General features: G+C 40.0%; 1 long non-coding RNA gene and 1 pseudogene across 1 annotated transcript; both read left to right on the forward strand.

Moving 5' to 3' along the window:
- Positions 1-86: 86 nt before the first annotated feature.
- Positions 87-25570, forward strand: LOC149918707 (uncharacterized). The gene is made up of 3 exons (XR_016465302.1): positions 87-183; positions 15350-15497; positions 24670-25570. It is a non-coding gene; the product is annotated as an uncharacterized LOC149918707 (long non-coding RNA).
- On the forward strand, positions 1411-2597 carry LOC149918708 (uncharacterized; annotated as a pseudogene).

Below are 25570 nucleotides of genomic sequence, written 5' to 3' on the forward strand. Positions count from 1 at the left end.
GGAAATGTAGTCCGGGGCCTGCCCGCCCGCACGGCGCGGCGGACGCACGGCTCAGGTGCCGCTCGGCCCGAGGGCGAAGAGGCCTTTGAGGCCTTTGAGGGGCGTCGTGCGCCTCCGTCCCGAGCGAGGGCGAGGCACCGGGAGCGCGGTGCTGCTTTGGCCTGGCAGGTGCCCAGTCTGAAGGTGCGAGGTGCTGCCCTGCATCGCGCTGCTCTCCCTACCGTCCCTTCATCCTGTCCCACGCTGACAGGTTGCCCAAAAGCTCAAAAAGTGGGGGAGATTAGCAGCGCGGTAACTGAGCCTTGCACTGCTCAAAGATCTTGCTACCATCTTTGTGGTCTGCCCTGAGATGTTTTGCTGTCTGAAAAACAGCTCTGCATTTCTATCTTGTTTTAGTTTTGAAATATTGAAAATCTTTTGAAGATATTTCTCCCTCAAAAATCCTTCCCCTTCCCCTTCCACTTCCCCTTCCCCTTCCCTCTCTACATGGAAAGAGCCATGGGTGTCCTTCACCCACAAAAGTCATTAATAAAACCAGGAGGACAATAGCCAAGGAACCAAGTGTACAAAGGCATACCATATACAGATAGGACATGACAACATTTTCACATGTTCTTTTGATTTGTTAGCAATGAATGAGCATTATTCAAGGCAGGTTAGTTTTGCGAAACAAAATTCCAAGACATTGCCTTGAAGAACTGGCTTGTTCTTTGCTCTCATATGCAGTTGAACTATTAACCTTTGTGTTGTGTATGAGTCAAGATACACACTGCCTGGAGCAGCAGCCTCGACTTTCACGTATCTGCAAAGTGGTATGCATAGTCACAATGCATTATCAGCAATAATTAAGAGGATATGCAGATTCCCATGCGCAACACAATCACACACCTAATCCCAGCTATGTGTGAAATGGGTTGTTGCTCCTCTACTTTCTGCAGGACAACAGGCTGTTCTTGAGTTTCATAGTGTACAAATATGTTACACACAACCTTCAGCATTTTTTTTTTTTCACTGTACAATGTTTTGTGATTTTGGTGACATTTTTTGTTAAGCTAATGTATTCTATTAATCATTATTTTTTCATTTAATCATGACAATATTTGGAGGGAAGTTAGTGTGATTATCTGGCTAATCAGCGTGGCTTCACTGTTTGACCAACCTAGTGGCCTTCCAGGATGGTGTCACTCATCAGTGGACAAGGGAAGAGCCACTGATATTATCTATCTATCTCAACTTCAGTAAGGCCTTTGGCATAGTACCCCACAACATCCTTCTCTCCAAATTGGAAAGATATGGATTTGATGGGTGGATTGTTCAGTGAACGAAGAGCTGGCTGCAGGATCGAGTCCAGAGAGTGGTGGTCAATGGCTCCATGTCTGGATGGAGATCAGTCATGAGTGATGTTCCCCCAGGGTCAGTGCTGGGACTAACGCTCTTTACTGTCTTCATCAACAACACTGACAGTGGGGTTGAGTGCGTCCTCAGCAAGTTTGCTGGTGACACCAAGCTGAGAGGTGAGGTTGACATACCTGAGGGATGGGATGCCATCCAGAGGGACCTACGCAGGCTTGAGCAGAGGTCACAGGTGCATGTCATAAGGTTCAACAAATCCAAGTGCAAGGTCTTTCACCTAGGTCAAGGCAACCCCTATTACCAATACAAGCTGAGGGATGAAAGCACTGAACACAACTCTGTTGAAAAAGATCTGGGGGTACCTGTTAATAGAAAGCTGGACACGAATCAGCAATGTGCCCTCACAGCCCAGAAAGCCAACTGTATCCTGGGCTGCATCAAAAGAAGTACGGCCAGCAGGGCAAGGGAGGTGATCCTGTCCCTCTGCTCTGCTCTGGTGAGACCTCACCTGAAGAACTGCATCCAGATGTGGAGTCCTCAGTACAGGACAGGCACAGACCTGTAGGAGCATGTTCAGAGGAAGGCCACAAAAATGATCCATGGGATGGAACACCTCTACCACGAGGACAGGCTGAGAGAGCTGGGGCTGTTCAGCCTGGACAAGAGAAAGCTCTGAGGTGACCTGAGAGCAGCCTTTCAGTATCCGAAGGGGAGCTACAGGAAAGAAGGGGACAGAGTCTTTAGCAGGATCTATGAAGATAGAACAAAGAGAAATGGCATCTAGCTCAAAGAGGATAGATTTAGGTTGGATATAAGGAAAAAGACTTTTACAGTGAGGGTGGTCTTTTACGATGAGGTGGAAAAAGTCTTTTTCCAGTGAGGCACTGGAACAAGTTGCCTAGTGATGTGGTGGATGCTCTGTCCCTGGAGTCTTTCAAGACAAGGCTGGATCAGGCCCTGAGCAACCTGATCTAGCTGTGCATTTCCCTGTTCATTGCAGGACAGTCAGACTAGTTGGCCTTTGACGGTCCCTTCCAACTCTAAGGATTCTATGATTCTAACATATATGGGAAGCATTGCTTTCTTGGTTAGAATGAGTTAGAAGCCATACTATGAATAAATCAAGGCTCAGAGTTCAGGTGGTGTGGACTGGGAGAGCTGTAGTCTGCTTCCTTTAGTATGCTGAATTTCTGACTGCATTTCAGCTATGGGCCCTGAGGACATCTCCAGTGAGTACAGCTTTACTAAGCCCTTTAAAAGCCCTGTAATTTTTAATTACAGCTTTGTGCCTGATGAAGAACAGCAAAATTATGGCTATGACTAGACAGCAAATAGGGCATGACAGATGTTGAAAGGTATAGTTTTTGAAACTTAATGTTACATGATAGCTAGTGAAACCTAGTATTTAACAATATCTAAAAGCATCAGAAACATCTACAATTCTGGTCAAGACTAGGCAAATTGTAATTTAATGTATGTCACTCATTAGTGAAAAGAGGCTGTAAATTGATTCAATTAATATACGGTGAAGTACAATCTGTTTTGAGCGTAGCCTTCAAAAACATCAGTGAGAGCTAGCTAACTTTCTAAAAACATCCTACTAAATTATAGAGTAGAAAACGACCAGCTTTCTCAGCTCAGAAAGAGCTTTCTAATCACACTTCCTTGCTTCCCTTTTTACCTTGACTCCCTCCAGACATATTTCTTCTAAACTTTCTCTTAAAAGTATAGGAACCTTCCTTAAAACAGACATAGCAAAAGTCCAAATTTTTCTCTAGGTCTCCAGATGAAATAAGCAAATGCTCCATAGCCATTCACATTATGTCTAGATAGGACTAAAACCAGCTAATGTTAAATGAAAGTGCATTCATCAACATTGCAGCTCTACTTGAAGAAGAGAGCTAATGAAATCATTGAACTTGTATGCATCACTGCCATCCATCATCAGTTTTCCTTTATTTTCCCACTTCATCTTACAGAAAGTACAGTCCTTAAGACTTAAGCATCCCTTTGTGCTGTGAAGTAATTTATGCAAAACAGTCAAATTCTCAGTCATCTTCATCTAATGACCTTGGTAGTGAGGGAGTTCTGCCATATAGGTGTGACTCAAGTGTGATTAACTCTTTTGGGTGCCTGAACACATGCGTACAATTCAACAAAGATCTGAAAATCAAGAACCTCTAGTCAGACACCAAGTACCTCCATCTTTGAGCAGCATCACAGCATCCACTCTGAGTTATCCTGTATTCTTACCAGCATTGGAATCCCTCTGATCTAGCAATGCTGTGAAAAGCAGTGATTTACCTTCCCACCCTCTGCTGCTAACTTTTGACTGGAACAGCCTTTCTTTCTACTTGAAAACTAATGTGGAAAAAGACTGGTGAGTGTTACCTCTATCAGTTACCTTTTGTTATTCACTGTATGGTTGCCCAAATCCTTGTGCTAGCAAGTGGAGTGTAGTTTCTTCTGGTGGCTTGAAGAACCTATGGGCTTTTAGAGGTGCATCATATTATAAATCAATTTAATTTTACCTGTGTCAGGTAAATATCCTCTCAGTCATGTTCTCTTAGAACTCTCTTTCCTCTCTGGGCATTCACAGCTTTCTAATCTTCTTGGCTGAAAGGAGCTATGTCAACATCTACAGCTTTTAAAAAAGACTGTGGCCAACTCAGTTCATTTTGACTGAAGCAGATGAGAGTTTGACTGCATGTACAGGGGGTCAGCAGTGGTGCAAGTGATGAGGAGTTGAGGAGAGTAATGTTTGCATATGGGGGATGTACAGCTGGATGTTCATAAACTTATCTTCCTTTTCAATGAGGCACCCGTTATTACTAATGATCTCGTTGGACTGAGAGTATGATCTCCACAAAGATCTATATAAATCTCTTGTGCCTGTATTTTCAAGAGAAGATACAAAATGGCTTAAGACAAGTAACGATGATAAAACAAACATTCTGGGTAAGAATGACAAAGTACAAAGAGGATTTGTATGCATATATTGAAATCTCCTTCTATCTTCTGAGCTCTATCACTTGCTGTACTTCAGGGCTCAAGAGAAAATCACACATGGGCCATGATTCCTTTTCTTCACTATGCATAAATAGCAGCTGGTGCAAAGAAAGTTCAGAATGTGTCAGGAATGGGAGAAGGTTCCTATACTAGGTGCTTAAGGACTAGAAAACTGTATTGAATCCTTAGCTTTCCCCGTCAGAGAAAAGGCAAAGTAATGCTCCAGTGCTCCAAAGACCAATGCAGAGCTTGGCAGTTTCAGTACTGGAGATGTGAGATGAATGATTGAGACATACTGTTACTTGAAAAAATGCCTGGGTCCCTTTTCCTCATAGAAAAGTAGAACAAACTGCTCTCATGGCTCTCCATTGGGAAATGTAAGTTACTGAGAGATAATGCTTAAGAATTCTTAAGAAAATGAAAGAGCCAGACCTAATAGATATTGTGTATATAGGCAGAGGTAGACATTTCTGTGAAACAGTCTCTTGTAGCTGGGCCATGTGACTGCTCAGCAGTCTGAGTCAATACAGTTGGATATCTTGTTTAAACAACAATGCTTTCTGCTATTATTTGCGGAACTGCAACTTGGTGTGGGCAGAACCAACTCAGTGCTCTCAGTAACCCACAGTCACAGAGGCATGGAAGTGGTGCTGCTGGAAGGCAGCTCTGGAGTTCTAAAAGCCGCTGCTCAGAGCAGGGGCAGCTACAGCAGGCTGCTCTGGATTGTGTCCAATCAGGTTTGAATACCTCCATGGGTGGAGACTTTACATCCTTTCTGGGCAACTTACGTTACTACTGTTCAATCACTCTTCAAGGTTTCTTAAGTGTACTTGGAATTTCCTGTATATCAATTTGTGGCCACTGATAACTCAACAGTAATGCCCCATTGTTGTCTGCTGGGGTTTACCACTGAAGACTGGCTTTTAAATAGACTTTGTGTCACCAATCACAACCCTTTAAGCCCATCATATCAACCAGTTTTCAGTCTAGGTCATCATCTTCTCATCTAGCCTGTACTTCATCAGTTTTTTTCTGAAAAGGTGTTATGGGACACAGTGTTAAAAGCCTTGCCAAATTCAAGATAAATAATACCCACTGCCCTCCCCTTGTCCATTACATTGGTCTTTCAATTGTAGACTATCAGGTTAGTCAGGCATGATTTCCCCTCTGTAAATTGGTTTTGACCATGGATTCCATCCCAAAGGCATTCCCATCCTATCTACAGTTGGAAATGTTTTCTGGTATTCGTTGCTCCATCACCTTTAGAGGGACTGAAGTGACAGGGTCTGGCATGTCATTCTCCAACACACTGATTTTGTGTGCACTGACATTTCTTTTGTGGAGCCTCAATGAGCTCTGGATCAGTAACGCACACATACATTCTTCCTAATAGGCAGCTAGAGACGTTTACAGTTATGCAAAATAGATTTTGAATTCATATTGGTAGCTTTTGGCTCAGGTGGAAATAATATCTGAGGAAACTTTAGGCAGCATTATTATAGCTTTTCTAGATCTCCTCAGAGAAATATATACATGAACCTGTGCAATATGGGACCATGTACCAGTGTACATAGCCCGTCTTGAGCGTAATCTGTGCATGCACATTGGAGTTTACTGAGCATGGTGCAACCAGACTTGTGTTCAGAATATTTCATTGCAAGAGTCACTGTGGCCCAATCACACTTGGGCCAAATTACTGGACAATGACAAAAAAAAGATTAAAATGGGAATTTCGCAATATATGGAAGACTTGCCATGGGGAATGTGGAACACAGAGCTTTGAGCTGACGTTTAAAAACACTAACATTTGTCACCTATGTCAGTGCCAGCAGAATGAAACTATAAGTAATAACCAATATTGCATAGACTTCTTTGCAGTAACATAATCTATGTGTTCTTCTGAAGGTAAGAGCTAAAACAAAAATGACCTCTTTCTTTATAACTCTTTCTTGTGCAGGATTTAGATGGAAGCAGTTGTGTTATTGCAGATAATAATAACTTGATAATGATGAGAGCTGATAACATATTAGCATGATGACCTTTACCTGCTCATGAATGGCTCAGTACAGCATTGAAAAAAATCAAGTAGTTGGTGGTGATTTGTGAGCATTTATTAAGGCAAATCAGATAATTGTGTTTAACATCACAGATGGCTTGTGTTTTCCAAAGTGCTTTTATTTCAGAGCAATAAGGTGACTCAGAAACTCAGTGGGATATTAGGGCCATGAGTTGTATTGCCTCACACCTCACATAGTGAAATTCCCAGCGCAGAGGAGGCGAAGGTCCAATTTAGAAGGATTTTAACACTGTTACTATGCAAATATCAACTGTTGTCAGCAATGCAAAGCATTACAGCCCCATTCCATTTCTTGGGTTACTTTTACTCGTCAGTGTTACACTTTAAGATCATTCATGCAGTGTTACTTTATTTTCCCCTTTGTACTTTGCTTGCTTTTATTACCCAGAGAAGCAAAGAAGCATTCAGTGATCCAATAGAACGTGAAATTGTCCCTGGCATCCAGAAAAGAATGCTTATTTCACATTCTTAAAAGCCTTTTACTGGCTTCTGAGCAAGTTGCTTTGTTTTGCTTTTTAGTAACAAGAGATTTCCACTTGTATTCCAAGCACAAGAATTCAGAGCGGTGCTCCATATGGGCAAACATAATGTCTGCTATTTCTTGGCAGAGGAACAGCAGCATAGGTCTGCTTCCTCTTGGCAGAGAGCAGGAAGGGTAGAATCCATCTTGCTGAACTTTATCAAGCTTCACGAACTCAGTAACGCCACATTTCCTGGAAGTCGTCGAGCAGAGAAAAAGCAGCATTCACAGGACGTGCTTATCATCTTCTGTCCTGACAACAGCTGTAGCCCAGGTGACTTAAATGTGTAATGCAGAGAGGACTGTGTTTATAAAGAGAAATTCTACTCTCACCATCTACTTGCTTTATTTTTCATTTGTCCTACAACAGAACTGCTCACAAACAGCAAGTGGGCACCTGCATCTACAGATCCTTTAAATGAGGGTTATCTCCTAGGAAGTTTTGCCACTATGTGGAACTCAGGAAGACTAGGAGACAGTGAAAACTATTCCTACTTGCAACAGCATCACAATACTATAGTATTTGTGCAAGAAACAGCACTCCAGAAAGAGCATTACCCAGAAAATCTGAAATATATATTTTCTGGAGTTATGACAAAGAAGCAACACTTTCTCTTCCTGACATTTTCTGTAACATATGATGATCGCCAGTGCAGGCTAACACCAGAGCTTACAGCCAGTACAGACCACTAAGCGAGCTGAGGGACCAGAAGTGCTGACAAGAGGCAAGATTGTAAATTACAAATAAACAGTGGGATATAAGCATGTGCAGGTTTATCTATACAAACTCACGGTTTGAGCTGCTTGTGTACTGAGGATACATCAGCTGGAATGAGAAGTAATCAACAGCTCTGTTCAGCTACTCTGCTAATCTAATCACTCAGCACTGCTAATCAAATCACTCCAAAATTGGAGTGGTGTTTCCTTGAGTGCCAGTGCTCACTACAACCAAACTAAACACAACTGAAGTCACAGAATCATAGAATGGCCTGAGTTGAAAAGGACCACAATGATCATCTAGTTTCAACCCCCCTGCTGTGTGCAGGGTCACCAACCACCAGAGCCACATCCAGCCTGGCCTTGAATGCCTCCAGGGATGGGGCATCCACAACCTCCTTGGGCAACCTGTTCCAGGGCTTCACCACCCTCTGGGTGAAAAACTTCCTCCTAATATCTAACCTGAACCTCCACTGTCTCAGTTTGAAACCATCCCCCTTGTCCTATCACTCAAGTAAGTCATTCAGGTATATTAAATTCAAGTAATTGTTGCTGATTGACATGAGCTCTAGAAATGCTAAGTCCTCAATTTCTACTTTCTCATTCTAGAAAAGTAAAGTGAATAGCTATTTTGCATTAGGTTGCTTTGGAAGTACAGGAAGGATCTGGCTGCATGGTTCAGTTGACCCATGGCTCAGGACAACAGCAATCTGTCTTTGCATTGGCTAAAGTGACTGCAGGAGTGCCTTGCTGTCAGGACCAAAGGTAGGTAACCTTACGAAGATGATCAGAGGACTGGAGCACCTCCCCTGTGAAGACAGGCTGAGGGAACTGGGCTTGTTCAGCCTGGAGAAAAAAAGGCTGCGGGGTGACTCACTGCAGCATTTCAATACCTAAAGGGAGCCTACAAACAGGAGGGGAATCAACTCTTTGAAAGGGTAGATAACTGCAGGATGAGGGGAAATGGTTTTAAGTTGAGGGAGGGAAGATTTAGGTTGGATGTCAGGGGGAAGTTCTTTACAGAGAGAGTGGTGAGGTGCTGGAACAGGCTGCCCAGAGAGGTTGTGGATGCCCCATCCCTGGAGGTGTTCAAGGCCAGATTGGATGGGTCCCTGGGCAGCCTGGTGTAGTATTAAATGTGGAGGTTGGTGGCCCTGCATGTGGCAGGGGGGTTGGAGATTTGTGATCCTTGAGGTCCCTTCCAACCCTGGCAATTCTGTGATTCTGTGATTCTGTAGGTAACAGACTGCTGAGAGCATGTAAATAACTAAAAAAATGGCCTGTGATACTTCTCTGCCTAACCTAAGAAGAAAAATACCAATGTGGGGAGCAGCACATAGCTATGCGCACAGCTCAATCACTACAGCTGCATGGGAGGGGATCAGGATATAAGCAGTGCTGGTTGCTAGAAGAGGAAGTGCACCTTTCTACCATTACCCAGCATCAGATGCAACAAGCACAGCTCACAGAGGTTATTCTGAGCTGAAGAAGCCTGCTTCCCTCTGCCCCACTATTAAATGGAGCTGAACATGATCTATCGAGGGACAGAGGTAGAAGGTTTCTTCTGTGCAGGATTAATAGTTAGTCAGATGGAGGAATTTTAGTGAGACAATATGAAGTTCTTTCATTTCCATCTGCAGGACAGTGAAACTTCCCACAACCTCTTGATAGTTTGCTTTCTTATCCAATATTTCAAGGCAACTCCAAAACTCACTCTTTTGTAAAAATGTTCCAGCATCAGTTTCAGCTGTCTAACCACAAGTATCTGGTGCCTCTTGAGATGCTCAGAGGTTTCCCTTGGGCTCATAACTGCTGCTCCAGAAAGCTGATGGTTTCCTAGAGCCCTGTGTTTTAATTGCCAGCCCCATCAGATACTAGATCAGATTGCCCAGGGCTCCATCCAACCTGGCCTTAAACACCTCCAGGGAGGATGTCCTACTGCATCTCAGGTATCACAAAAGGCCAGCATTTAAGTAATTGCTGAATGCAGTACTTGCTTAAATAACGCACATCCATCAACATTTGGGTGCCTCTATCTCTGAACCTTGTTTCCTATAGGAACTGAGTTGAGCACAGCTACTGATGCTCAGTGACATCTCTGGCAGCCCTCGTGGTGGATGTTCCCATCACAGGCTGGCTTCCTTCAGAGTAGCAGGAGCTCCCATGACTGTCCCCTTGGGCCCTGGGACAAAGGCTCCTCTCAGCAGTTGTGTATTTCCCGTTTGTTGTCTCAGCTGCATGGAAAGGCCTGCCAGGAATAACAGAGCCCAGGGACTGGCTCAGCCCACTTCTCCTCGACCTGCTGTGGGAGGTTCTGCCTTCTCGCCAGTCTGCGCCACTGGCTGGCTGTAGCTGTGCTCATCCTCAGTGCCAAAGCCTTGGGATGCATTCAGCAGGGCTGTGCACTGCCAGAACCTGCTGGAGATCCTGGTGACTGTGGGCATGGCTTTGACCCACCCTGATTAAAGCACTAGGAGACAAGACAGAAGTGAACAGAGGTCAGTTATGGGATTGCTCCTTGTTCAGCCCACTCAGCTCAAGGAACTGTAGCTTGAGCTGGTGGCATCACTGGTATGACTGCTGAGTGCAGTAAGCAACCATGCCCTGGGCCTTTCATAGCATCATTTTTCCAAGACAATAGGAAAATGTATTCTTTCACTGTTGTCTTGCATATAAGAAAGTTGTGTGTTCTTCTAAGTTCCTACTGCAGTTTATTTTTGAGAATATAAGTTGTAATGAGTTCATTATTTTTAATACACAGGAAGAAAACAAAGCATGATCTTCTAGTTACGCTTTTATTTTTCCATTTCTATTCTCTTTTCTCTATGAGTTTGAACACAGCTGTTTTGCAAGCCAGTAGGATCAGAAATCTCAGTTATGTGACAGAATACAGATTCCAAATATGACTTTTTCACCCTTTTCCCAAACAGCAGTGAAAAGAAAGATTTTGTAATACACAATGGCCTTGTAAGGGTTTTAATGCTTCTTTTTCCTCTCTACTGCTCAAAAGATTTTTTCAAAGAGTTTTTTTTTCTAATTGAGTCTGGAATCCATCCACTTTTAATGAGAACTTACTGACACTTAATTGCCATCTGCTTCCTTCAGTTTCTCTCTTAAGACTGCTGCATTTTTCCTTTGTGCTCTAACAGCTCCACTGCTGCTAGTGCTCTGAGTGAATTCTTATGTCTTCTGAGTGTAAGTTCTTAGTCCTTTATTCTGTACTTCGCCTCTGCCTAATGGAGAGCTAGCCTTTAGAGCTGGATACACATTAGTTGCAGAATTTAGATGCAAGCTGCCTACCTACCACAGCACTGAGGTCGCTTGCCAGTGTATTTTACAATTCTACCTTTTCTTATCTAATATCACTATAACAAAAATACAAAGCAGTACATGACAGTATTTTATAAGAAAAGTCATACAAATCTCACAGACAAGAAAATACTTGATACCTTCCAGAAAATCGAGTTTAGCCTTTTGCTGATAGCCTGCACAAGGATGTGCCTTTAATTAAAGCCTCCAGATCAGTTCTCAGTACTGCTTTGTGGTGGCCTACTGGCCAGTGGTGAATTCAGCCCCTGTCAGAAGCAAGGAGTCTGACTGACTGAGGGCTGAATGGGCCTTTCAGCAGTGTTTGGCAACACATATCTTTACATGACTCTTACTGTTATGCCATTAAGGACTTCATAGAGAATCACAAGTGAAGATTTTCCCACTTTCCTTCTGTTAAGAGGTTATTTCAAAATTCTGCTAACATTTTAAGGTTCTCTGGTTTGCCTGAAGGTAAGCTGCCACAGATGTCCCTACTTTTCTCCCAAAGGAAGTTGTCCTCAATTCTATGGTAGCAAATGGTATTTCTTGTGCTGATATTGATTCTCTCAAGTTTTCTTCTTGGCTGAAAACAGATGAAAGAAACATGAGCTATAGTAGCAGGTGCAACTTGAGACATAAGTGCAATTTCTGGCCATTTTCCTCCATCAGGAGAAGAGCACAGCAGCACATAAGTGGTGTGTGAGCTGATGGGTCCGTCCTTCAGCTCTGCTGTGCCAAACCATGTCATCAGGCTGAGAAGATAGCTTATTGATCACTGTTATCTTTAGATTTCTGTAGATTTATGTCAGTAAGATCTGAATTTATGCATGTAAGTTCAAACAATCTGGCTGCCTATTAGGCATTTTATCTTTTCCCATTTGAATACTTTCATTGTTCACAACCCTTTGGTAGCAAAATAATCTGTATGCTGTTTGCATCTATGGTTTAAAGGGTAGATTTTCTACTCATGTACAAAAATGTTTCAACAGTGAAATACTTTCTCTTGGTTTTATTAAGTATTCTTGCCTCAAATGTAGTGGCCTTACTATTATGCCAAAGGGCTTAGGCAAGCACAGCTCTAACTTCATAGTCTGAGGCATCAGGAATCAAAGCTGCAACAGCACAACATGAAGTAAGGCAGGTGTTGGGCAGTCTATGATCAAGAATTTCACTGTTTAAGAGCAGGTTTCTGCAAGGTGTGCCCAGGGCAGGCATGAGATTCTCTGAAGTGATGCTTATCTACACCTCAAGGAGAGACAAGGATAAAGTTTCTTTAACAACTTGCAAGCAATAAATGTATGAAACAAACACTGTCATTTTTCTAGCAGTGCTAAACTTTTGATACCTGGGAGCTATTTCTTTGTTATATCAAGGTTAGATTCCAGTCCTGCTGAAAAACTTATGTTCCCAAGAAAAAGATGACTCAATATGAAGTAATACCTGGTAAAGTTCAGCTTCTGTCTTGCTGAGTTGATGCAATATGATGCGATGAGCCTCTATTGTTTGTGCTTCTGTATTCTTTCTGAATAAAATACAGTAGTAAAATGAAAATAAACTAAAATAATTGAATAAATAAAATATCATCCAAGTAACACTGGATTTTGGACTAATTGTTGAGAAACATGGACAACGTTTCTGAGAAGATTGCCCCAAAGGGGCAATCAATGTGATTCCAAATGCAATCATTTGGAATCACAAGATTCCAAATCTTGTCTACGGACAAAGAGGAAACACACCTTATATGTAAAGACTCGAATGTATCATTTTTATGATTGAAATCTTAATAGATTAATCCAAGAATCATTAGTGGTCCAGATGAGAGCATTACAGAAAAAAAAGAAGAATGAAAGCATATTGAGTGCCTTATGCAGAAAAATTGTCAATGGTAACAATACCACAGATATTAAATTGTTATTTAGACATTTTCCAGTCCCTACTCCTTCCCCTAAAATTATGCTCACTTTTCCACTAGTCCTCTGTGCCCTCAGATCCCTTCACTGCACAGCACATGCAGTGACTGCTTAAGGCAGAGTCCAGGCTCATTTATTATGAAAGTCACTGGTATGACAGAAGAGTGTCATACCAGTGACTTTCATAATAAATGAGCCTGGACTCTGCACATCATTAACATTTGATGGTACTGAAGCCCACACTCATAGTCAAACCTACATGCAAACAATCACTGTCAGGTGGCTGTCAGCAGATGCTGTAACAACAGAAATGCAGCACGATGTTTATCATGAGCAAAAGAGGATGGAGTCTTCCTTGCATTTCAACTGAGCGCATAAGAAAAGTGGGTCTTTTTCTCTGATGAAAGACTTACCAATTGTTAGAATGTACTTTTCATTCAGGAATTCAAGTTTTTCACAAACTCTGGAGAACATTTCAGTTGGATTTAAGATTTGCAGCAGTGCTCTTTTGCATCTTGAGTGAAAGTAAATCTTTCAAGAGCTTGTTCAAGATGTATAAATTCACCAGTATAACATGGCTATAGTAATTGTGAGACAGAAAGCATTTGACACCAAGAAATTGAGGGGAGGGCAGCTGGGAGAAAACAGTCCTACTTCTCTGCCCAGGAGTTATCTTGCTGTAGATTTTAGTTGTGGCCAATGGCAGCTATTAGAAAACTGCAGCAAAACATGAGGTAGGATAGGCTTTGATCCTCTTGCAAGGGGAAACATGGCCTTGGGCCCCCTCCTCTGATTGTCCCTGCTTGATGGACCCAGAGGTTCCTGCCAATTTAAACTATTTTGTGGGTCTATGATTTCTGTGATGGAACATCCTTTCACCTTGCTTCTGAGAGGAAGAAGGAGAAGGAGAAAAGGACACATTTCTATACATTTCCTTGAATATTTATATAGGAGAATGAATCAAATGCTTACCTATATTGCTTAGTGAAGAAATAGCAAAGGTCAAAAAATGCACATTGGGCTGCAGAATTTGATAGCAGGTATGATTGACTGGACAAGATTGACAAAGGAACAGGAAATATAAATCCACTCTTTGACCTCTGGAATTCATTTTGATAGAGTCTATATTTATGTTTACCACTGGACTGTCTCCAGTCCCTTGATAAACTGTTATCCAGAAGCTGTATGGCATCACTCTGCATCAATACATGGTATTTTTAGCATGTTTGGATACACTTCACTGTTTCAGTTATGCACCAAAAATCTAAGCATGTTGGCCTTATCTAGAAATGACAGAATTGCTTTTTCTGTTTTGTTTTTTAAAGACAGCCATCTGTCTATCTCAAGCCTGTTCAGGTTTCCCACAGGCAAAGTATTTTTAACTATTTCAATTATGGTTATATCAACTGTTCTGTAATTATTGCCCTGTAGCTTTTCCCTGCTGTTTCAACATCCCTTTTTTCTAGTCTCTTTTTAGAGGAATCATGATCTCATTCATGTCACTCCAAGGAAGAATATTCCATATATGGTTGAGGAGCAAACCCAGGTGTTTGTAAAACTGCTTTTTCAAGTGGTGCTTCTACCTACTGTCTGAATATCCTGCCCAAGTAAAAGGCATGAACACATTTCTTCTTCAGTAGACTACCTCCTTTGTTATAACTCAGAGAAAACCATCTGTTTTGGATTCACAATCCATGTGAATCTAGTTAATTCACTCTCGTTTTCCCTGAGCATTTAAATTAAGAAAATAAAGATAAGTGAGATGAGATAACCTGCTGCTGATAGCCTTGGTGCCCCATAATAAGATACTCTCTGTTAGGTGAGTAACCTGAGGATTTTATTTAGTGCTTGTCATTTCTTAGGTCTATTCTTCTTTGTGTTCTACACAGTGTTTTCCACAGTTGTTTAATAAGTGCATTTAATACCATATAATTGTACTCTGAAGTCACATGTGATGAAGTCTTCTATCTCTCCCTTTGCAAATGCTATGTTTTTCTACCTAGACCATATAAATCTGACGACAGAAAGTAATCTAACACAATCTAGCATCTAATTTCCATTCTTCTTTCACTCAAAGTAATGCACACAGTTATTCAAGATAACACAGTTTTCAGGAAGACTAATATCTCTTTCTCTAGTTCTGAATAAAAATTGCAGTGGGAATACTCTGTGGCAACATTTGTAATGAGAAGTGAATTTTTGGAGTAGAAATAATTTTAATTACGTTTGCCTTTCTCCAGAGATTCAGGTTGTCCTGTCTTTGAAATAATCTAATATATTTTGCACCATAGGGCTCTGAATATATTTCAGTATATTATTAAGACCGTTATTTCTTTTAATACTGCAGTAACTATAAGCTGGGCTGGCCCATTGCCTGCAGAAGCTAATAAGATACAGAACCAGGCAAATATTGCAAAGTTGCTTTCACAGACTCCTGTAAATCTCCCCCTTTAGGTTTATGGATTTACGTGAGCATAGGATTGACAGAGCATAAGACCTCGTGGTGATGAAAGGAATATAAGATTCAGAGAAGCTCCATGCTCCTGAATTCTCCAGCTAAAAATGCAAGGACTGCTAAGGAACCAGCTCACCACCTTCTACTGTGAGTAGAACTGTACTATAGAGCAAGTTCTTGTAAGACCATTCAAAACCAAACATTCATTTACTGGAAGAAATATTTATGAGTATAAAATATTACAGGAGGGCAAAGATACTGAATTTTGTCCAGCTGGTTGATCCTGAAATATTGCCAAAATATATTAGCTATTTCTAAGATAAGTAGGACTGGGACATCTGTCCCTTCAGTTGTCCACCTCAATAATAATTCTCTGAGCACTGTGACCAGCTTTTTTAACCTTTCTAGTACTGTTTCTCTCATTAATCATACCATCGAGTATCTGCAAGGATATAGCCCACAGTAGTAATTAAAGCTGTGAAACAGCTTGGCATGCAACTATCCTAACTGGTACCCATCTCATAGCACCTGTCTGGCATATGACTGTGGGGTTCACACTAAGAGCATTGATAATTATAAGCTTGGGGACAGAGAACAACTGGAGTCAATCCAAAAATACAGAATGGAAAGTGTCACAAGTACTTCTATAATACCTTCTTAAAATGCACAATTATAATTTCTTGCTATTCTTTATGTATCTTCATAGCATAAAAAAGTTGAAGTCCATCCATCAAGAAAAATCTTTTGTATTAAAATATAATTAGCTTTTCAGGATACAAAAGCATGATAGCACGAGGCTTTTTTTTCTCCTCCATGTTCTGGTAGGAGTGTGTTCAAATGCAGTATTTGAGCTTCCTTCTTTCTCATATCCGATTTTTCTGAGATCAGGAGCTACTACAGCTTTAGGGTGTATTCTTTAATAGCATTCCTACAGTCTTCAGTGCTTCTACACAGTTATGTTTCTCCTAAAAAGAACCCATCCAGTCTTATTATTAGTCTTTCTCATCCCCCAAAACATGTACCAAAGATATCTATACATTTACTTGTGCTGTCTATAGAAGTAAATGGGACTCTTTCTAAGGTAGATGACCATATGCAGTTATTACATGATGCCTCTGATGCCTTTGGCAGTTATCTGAGGAATCAAGAGTGTGGATCCTCCCTCATTAGCTGCTTGGGCTTTGTGGGATCTGTTCTCAGCTTAGGACAAGTATTGAATGTCTTTCTTACAATGTCTTTTAGAAGCTCTAATTGTCAAATGGCTCTTGAACAATTATGTAAAAAGAAAAGGTATTTCAGGAACACAACTGGAGCAATTTCTGAGATGACAGCCAACCCACCCACCCGTTCCCCTTGCTTCTGACTGAACATCAGTATGACAGAAATGGGGGACAAAGAAACAAAGAATTATAAAGACTGAGAGGGGTTGCTCAGTTCTGTTACCTCCAAATGGAGAAACTATGCAACAGCTTTGAAATTGTGAAGAATCATAGAAATACAAATATGCTGAATTGGAAGGTACCCACAAAGATCACTGAGTCCAACTCCTGGCTCCACACAGGACCATCCAAAATTCACATTCAGTGTTGGAGGGCATTGTCCAAAAGCTCTTTCAACTCCAGCAGCTCGGGGCCATGCCCACTGCATTGTTCTACCATGAGGATGGGATCAGGATATAACTATCAATCACTCATGAACATAATGACACCAGAACCACCGGTATCTTATTCTTATATTCTCTTAGGTTGGGCAACCTCCAAAGTTTTGTAAAAATATGAAATGTTCTCCTTTCTCACTGATTCCACCTCAGAAGTTAAATTATATTTTTCAGGGAAACAAACAATTTCCTTACTCCTACTAAGAATAATTCTCAAATATAGTATAAAACTAAATATATATAGCATCATTTATATCATACAAAAATACAATATGAATATGATACAAACAAACAGCATTTCATCATTTGTAGCTTCTTGGAGATCCCAAAATACCAACTACCAAAGACTGGTATCACTAGTTTTATTTTCCACCCTGAGGCATTTTTGTTTGACAAACTTCAGTTCCCTGAACTTACAAAGTTCCATCTTAAAATAAGCTCAGAATCTGAATTTCATGACTTTTTTGGGGGAAAAAATATTCCTGTTTTTTTCTAAAGCTCTAATCTAATAAATACTCATTATAAGTTATAATACTCATTTATAAGTTTTGATCTTTGGTCACTATTACCATTTCACCGAAGCGGTTCTTTTCCATTTTTTAAAATTGTACCTGAATATAAGGAACTGTAAATCCCATCTGAATCTTCATAAACTACGATCCTTTCATTTTCTTCACAAAACTGATATTCCATTTCCCAAAGTTTTCTGTATTCTTATTCCAGTCTGTGTTCATTATTTTCTTGAACATATTCGAGCAGAACAAAACGTGATGTTACAAAGTATTTTAGTATCGTGTGCAAACTGTTGTTCTTGTGATTACCCTCTACTTTCTTGATGTTGATTATATTCTCAGCTTCATGACAAATTTCATTAGGAAATAATTTGGTTCTACCTCCTTTGCCACTTAGTATATTAGCAGCAAAGTCCCCAGTACTAATCATTGAGGCTGTAACATCTGGCTTCCTAGCAACACTTTTAAATATGACATAGGGCAGATTTTCCCTTTAACAGCTCTTTATCCACTTCACATTAATTCCTAATATCTTCAACTTAAATAAAATTTTCCTATAAAGTACTGTAACAAATGCTCAGCTATAATCAATTAAAGTTATATCTGCTCCATTACCTTTGTGCAGGAACTCATGAATTTCTGAAAAAAATGTATTAGATTAGTCTGACATGATCTCTGTTTGATAACCGTACTGCAATTTAGTCTGCTTTCTACTACCTCCCTGCTTCTGCTTATGTATTCCTTCAAAACCTGTTATGCAGTTTTCAGAAGCTCAAAGTCAAGTTGGCTTCCTCTTCCTCTGAAGATAGGTCCTGCATTTGTAAATTTCCAGATAACATTAACAGTTTCCTCAGAGCTGTTCCTGCAGGACCTGCCCAGGTCCCTCTGGATGACATCCACTCCTTCTATTGTATCAGCTGCACTACTCAGCTGAGTGTCACCAGCAAATTTGCTGAGGATGCATTTGATCCCACTGTCTATGTCATTGATAAAGATGGTGAAGAGCTCTGGTCCCAAGCTGTGTCCCTGAGAAGACACAGCTTGTGACCAACCTTCACCTGGACGCATTGGCCGCAACCTTCTGGCTGTGGCCATCCAAACAATTCCTTATCCACCAAATAGTTCACATTTTATATCCATGTATCTCCAATTTAGAGAAGAGGATGTGGTGAGGGAATGCTGTTATTCTAGCACAATTACAAATTGCAATTTAATTAAGAAATCAACGTGTCCATCGTTACTGTTATTTTTTCTGCAAAAACTTTTCATGTACTGAAACAAAGTCTAGATCACTATTCCTTTCTGCTAGTAGTTTCCAATCAATTAATGTTGGGAAGTTCAAGAATTACATAATAATATAAAATTTTCACTATTGCTTATTTCTCTTGTTGTTTCATATGACTAAATTGCTCTCAAAAGCTGAATTTTTATTAGGAGTCTCTTATATTATACTTGAAGTGGCTCCTTTACAACAGTTATTTTCCCTAAGACATTCTTGTTTAACCATAGTATTGTACCCTTATTTCGTTACAGTTGAAATTTACTAACTTTACAGAGCTCTCCTGCTCATCTCTTTTAGACTGTCATATCTACATTGTCAGTCTCTAATTTTAAGTACTTCAATACTATTTAGTAGCATAAACGACAAAAGGAGATCAAGCACTGATTGCTTATTAAGAAGTCCTCATTTTCTCAGGCTTTAATATAGATATTTCTTTCTGTCTGGCATAAAATGCCATAATCTAAGGGTTTCTTTACTTTAAGATATCATGCATTTTCTTTCAGAATTTCCAGAGATGTTCTGTAAACTGTAATTATGTGTTCTCACTTTTTTTTTTTTTAATATATTTTTAAGGTCTGTAACTGTCCCCTGTAACAAATGGTTTCATATGGAGTAGTCATTTCAATTCATATTCAAGCAGCTCTAAGCAAATCTGAGGATGACCTTTATCTTTAGCTTTTATGATACTGAGTACTGACCTACCAGTAACTGTCCTGAACCCTTCTCATTATTATCTGCATGTTGATGGCAAATTCTTATGCAGTAAAAGCATTTAGCCCTGTTCTCACGTTGCATGACCTTAGGTAATGAAGTTTTCTAAGGAAAATTGTGATTTAAGCACCCAACAAAGTGAACAGTACATAACTGTGCACCACATCCACTCACCCAGCAGCACAACACCTTACACTTCCCGGCATTTCAACTACCTTCCAGGATTTTGTTCCTCAAGGGGAAAGGGAAGGACAATATTTATCTCTGGAAGCACAAGAATTGCACACAGGTTGGAACTGCTTATCTCCAGATGAGCTTTAGCCTAATTGTATCATCCAGAATGACTAGAATTACTAAAGATGACTCATGATATGGACACTTGCAACTTTACTGTATTCCTACAACGGTATCAATATCGATCCTTCATTCATCTAAAGCATTTTTTTTCATATAATTAGAGCTCAACAAAACAAATATTTCTCTTCAATTGAAAATGGTGACTCTGTAGAAAGAAAAAAAGAAAGGAATAGAGTAAATGTTTTTGGCCAAGAATCAATTTTCAACTCCAGATTCTTTAAGAAAACAAAACAAAATAAAATGAGAATAATTACAGTCATCCAAGAAGCTGTATCCTAGATATTCTCTCTCTGATGCTTCCCTGTGAACCAGGCTTGTTGGTTAAACTGTTTGCTCTCTGGCACTGGTCTTCCTGCTGGAGCTTGAGTAACAAACCAAAACTTTTTCAGTCCTTGGAGATTAGGATGCTGGAGTGTGTGTGGGGAGGTGTAGGGTGAATTTTAAGTTATTCTATTGTTAGTTTGTTCATTATTTTTCAGCTACATATTGGTATTACTGGAGATTATTTTGTCTACGAGTGGAGCAAGATTGAGATTACTTTATTAAATAGCATTACTGGATGTCCACAAGAATCCTGTGTTGTCTATCTTTGTCACCCAAAAAATAATACCTATTTTCTCTGGCTATGAATACTACAAGTCAAAACTAATCTTCAATCCTCTTTGCTTTCCCCCCTCCTCCCCAATATATTTTGCTGCACTATATTATTTAATATAGTCTTGCAGGCATTGTTAATGTTTCCTTGGTGCTTTCCATTAATCCCACAGTAGTAGAATTTTGTTCCTTTCATTCGTAATTTTTTCTTCTTTTCTGTGGAGCTATGTGAGCTGTCTGCATTGCAAATCGTCATTTTTAAATTATTCATCTTCTCCTGCAAGAAATGATTTTTGGAAATAATGCTCTAGTGTCTGAGTTTCAAAAAGATTTTCTGAGCTTTCTCCTCCAGAATTCTCCAACATGTCATCCACAATCCAAAGCGTCTCAAAAAGTTGGAAGGTTATTAACTTCCTATTCATTAACTGTAGTATCTCTGTGGCCAATGGAGTCAACAACACAAGCCTGGCTTTTGGTGTACAGGTTCTTGTACAATAAAGCCTGCATGAAAAGTGGCATGTAACCATCCCTGAAGCTACATGTTGCTTTCATTAACTGCACTTGTCGGAGTCAGATCACTCTGTGCCTTTGCAGTGTGCACACCCTCTGATGTATTCATGAGCCTCATTCCAGCCTTAGGGTTTGGCAATTATAGGAAACAGGAAACTATGCTAGCATTTCTGTATGGCTTTAAGAGGCCTTAAAAATTAGCCTCTGTTTTATATGCCTTTAAAAAAAGCTCATCTTTAATAGCAGTTGTATGACTGTAATCAAGATTCCATTAATGTTACCCCAAATTAACATGTCCCACCAAAGAAGTTTCAAAAAAACTAGTGGAAAGTCTAAAGAAAAACAAACAAACAAAACTCTTTCCTTTGAGAAAATAAGCAAGTGACAATATCTCATGTTGCTATTACTACTGAGCCAGCCAGCTATTGACAGTCACAAAGTGGAAGCAGGGTACAGTTTTCATAGGCACCATGAAAGGAGATCTGAGCATGTCCATCCATCTGCCTGTGTCTTAATGCATGATCTAACCCTGTCAGAGCTGAATGACACTTTTTGACAAGCAGGAATAGGAGAGAAAGTAGTAATGGCTTATCAGAATAATTAAGAAAATTGCATAGGTGGAACAAGGGCCTCAGAGCAAAATGATCCATCACTGTATGACTCCTGCAATTGCCAACACTACTCATTTATTAAAGGTGTGGCACTTCTGTTACAGACAGTGAAGCTCTTGCCAGCTGTGTCCATTTCAGGCAAATCCCCACTAAATTCCTGAATTCTCATATTGCTCTGCTAATGAGGATCCTGTGTGTTTCTACATCGGGGTCCCTAATTAATAAAACACTTAAACCACCTAGAACAAATTATCCTAGAGAGAAAGGAGGATGTAATCAAGGACAAAAAGTCCAATCATTTCAGTTACCTTTTATTCAATTGTTAATAGAAAGCAGAATACAAATGGAATGACATTTTGCTTTAATTAAGAAAAATGAAAATAATTATGCATTCTATTTCCAGTTGGGACACCTTGTTGAAAGCTTAAAGTACAATTAAATTGAGGTTAGACAATATCAGAAGAGATTCTTGGCATCTGTTCTAAACAGAAGACAGCTGTTTATAATAACTATCATCTCTTATTACTTAATTTACAATTTTTCCATTCTGCATTTGTACAGTTCTTTTTTTTTTCTGACTTCAATTTTTACTTATTTATCCTATTTTTAATTCTAGGTTAGCATCCATATAGTTTTATCTTCTTTTCCTCCTTCATTTTCCCTTGTTTTCCACAGGCTCTTTTCCTTCTTTGCCTCTCCACCTCTCTTTTTGCCTATCTCAATTGTGCCTGTGGAAGATCACCAGGAAGACTTTATGAATAATCAGATTTGATTCTCATTAAAATATTTGCATGCAGTGTTAGGTGATGCTGGATGACTGTCGTATTCCTTTGTAGATGGCCTTTGGAAGCAATGCAAAGGAGCTGACCTTGGCCTTGCTCCCAGGATGGTAATGATTAGATATGCTTATGTATTGCCCTAAAATAATGAAAAATAAGTGTGCTGGACTTTATTCTCACTCACTATTCAGTAGCTGTTTGGGAATAGTTTATTCTTGAGATGAAAAAATGCAGTTTACAGCTTGCATTCTATGTACTTAATGAGACAATTATTCCTGAAATCTGAGCTATTCAGGTAATGTGGCACAGAAAGACTGCTTTGGAATCAACAAGTTTGTTTAACCTGAGAGGCTCAGTTATGCTGCAGTTTGCTTGCATGCACCTTCCATTGGTAAAAAATGAGGTCTCAAAAATTTGCCCCGAAAAGTGATTCAAACCAGGCTTCCCAAAACTGTCTACAAAATATTTGGGCTTACAGAATCCGTTGCTCTTCTTTGAATGTTAACTGTGCAAGTAATATTATGTTAAGGAGGGACAAGAGAAGAGAGGTGGGTCTTTATTTTCAACTGGTGAAGCAAGAACTGCTGTCTACCAAAGGAGGGTGGGATCCAAGAGACAAAATTCATGCTGTAGGCAGAGATGGTTCAGTGTTTTCCAAAGTATTGTAGTGTAGTATGTATATTTAACACATTATTTTTAGTTTACAAATGTTTGTTGACAAGAGTGACAAATAAAATGTGCATATGGGAGCGAGGAGCAGGAATGAAATATTCTGTTTGCACTTGATATAGTCTTTTAATCCAAACAAACACACACCTGCAAATTCTTCCCAAGTCAGCCAGCTGAAGCTGAAGATGACTCACATTGTGCTTGGCTGGATTTCTAAGGTATGTCTGTGTTGACATGGATTTTTGTGCAATGTCATGGGAAGTTGAGTGACAGTGAGAAGCAATGTTGCAATGCAGCCGTTTTGTGCAACAACATTCTTCTTCCAAGAAACTGCAAAATATCTCCCATTAGAGTTATTTTTGAAAAAGGATACACGCAGTTCAACACTGGCTGAGAAGAAGAGAGAACTTCAACACTGCTGCAGATCCAGATGCAAAGTTTACTGCATTGACTAACCCACTCAAGGTCTCTTCAGTAATTCCATGGGTGAATTTCTGGGGGGGTAATCCTCACTCAGGAAATGTTCCTGATGAGATCAGCACAGTGTTCAACTATAAATCATGCGTTCAACCATAAATTATGTGTTAATAGTATCCAGTAATGTCTATTAACCTTTAGACAGCCAGCTTCCAATCTCTGCCTCACTGGCACTTTTGCATAGAAGTGGTACTGGAGGAGTAAACACAGTACACAATACCACAGGTTGCTGTTGGGTGCAGAACTCAATGTTTCTGGAAGTGTATAGCTGAAACACATAACAGTGAAAGCTGAGAAAGGGATCAGTTCTGTGTATTTGTTTGAAAGGATAATAGCAATTTGTAATTATGCTTAAAAATAACACACATTTTTAGTAGGTTTAAATTATTCAGAGGAACAGAATGGTTTGAGGGCATTATTAAGCAAGCAGCAATGTCGGTGTTGGGTGCCTGGGTGAGAACAAAATAGAAGACACCTTTTCCATCTCTCTCTATGGGATACAGAGTTGGGCCAGTCTGATAGGTACAGCCAGAGCCAATGTCAGTCTGTCCTTGAGACTTCAGATTCCTCAGAATTCACCCTTAAGTCTGGGCTAGAAAATCCTGTCTGCTGCCACTGTGATCCCAGTCTTCTGACCTACTGTTCTATTTGGAGATATGAAAATCATGAAATATTTACTTCCAGTTTGACTGTTGGAGAGCATCTTGCATCTTGATCCAGTTTCATTAAAATAAAATAAAATAAAAATCCCAGATTTAAATCCTATTTAGCTTTTGTATTGACTCCAAGGACTAGGATTTTACCATGCTTTTTATCAGAAGGACACTGAGTAGAGTAGGACGTGGTCAAAGTGGAGGTACAGTCATGGAGACATTCAAAGTCAGGAAGGGCAGGGCTCTGAGACACCTGATCAAGCTGTAGATGTCCCTGTTCATTGCAGGGGAGTTGGACTAGATGACCTTTAATAGTCCCTTCCACCAAATGATTCTATGATTCTACGATTACTTTCTCAAATGTATTCCTGAACTCAAACCAGGATTGAAGTTTGGAGCTGGTGCTCTACTCAGTCCCATTTTTAATTTAGAAGTGTACAGAAGAGCAGAAAATGTCTTTTTTTCCCCTTGCTTTTCTGATGTTTAATTTTGTTCCCATGGTGACAGGTGCTTTGTAAATATCTGAGAGAGAGGTGCTTTCTGCTGTGAGGAGAAATATTTTCAAAATGTGAAAGACTCAGAGAGGAGCCCTGCACTTCTTGTCCCTGCTGCACAAACACTATATATATCAGAAATGGAGTCCAAGGTCATCAAGAAAATATGTCCAACAATCTTAATGGCATCTTCTGAGTTACCTTTGCCTGGATTTGAAAGTTGTTATCAAAAGAAAACAAGATTTAGCTAAGCAAAAATGAGGTTCTGAATTTGATCCTGTCTGAATGGTCAGAAGCAATTGAGAGCAAAGAAAAAAAGGAGCAGATTCTAGAAAAGAAATAAAATTTCAAAATTCAGTATCCTTTCTCTAAATTGAATATTGTTATATCTGTCTTTAGAGCTGAAAGAAAAATGTTATCCTTCACTTCTGTTTCTGCAACAAGGGTGCACAAGACGTGGGGACAAAGCACAAATGCGCTCCAATTGTCTAATTGGACAGAGTTGCAGCCTGACCTAAATGGAACTGAAGGATTTCCACCAACCTTTCATCCTTTTGTATTTTGGAAGGTTAATCTTCCTTCCTTTGTGGTGCTCTCACGGGGCTGCCGCTGAGAGAAGAGGTAGAGCTGAACTCCAAGCATCTTTCCATGTCGATAAGGAGGCGGTTTGCTTGAGGCTAGAGCTAAATGACCTATTAATAATAAACGTTTTTCAATTAATTTAATCTTTTCTCTTGTGCATCAGTTTGTCAGAAAAAGACGAGTTTTTATAAATGCATTCCTCATCTAATGTCATCTGATAAATGCTTCAAGAGAAAATAAAGTAACTGTCTTTGTATGCTTGAAAACTGTCACTTCAAGGAGATTTGCCACCCATTAAGGCATCACTGCTACAAATAAGAATGAGCAGAGGC

This window comes from Phasianus colchicus, chromosome 3 (genome assembly GCF_987193195.1).
Source record: "Phasianus colchicus chromosome 3, bPhaCol1.hap1.1, whole genome shotgun sequence".
Lineage (NCBI taxonomy): Eukaryota > Metazoa > Chordata > Aves > Galliformes > Phasianidae > Phasianus > Phasianus colchicus.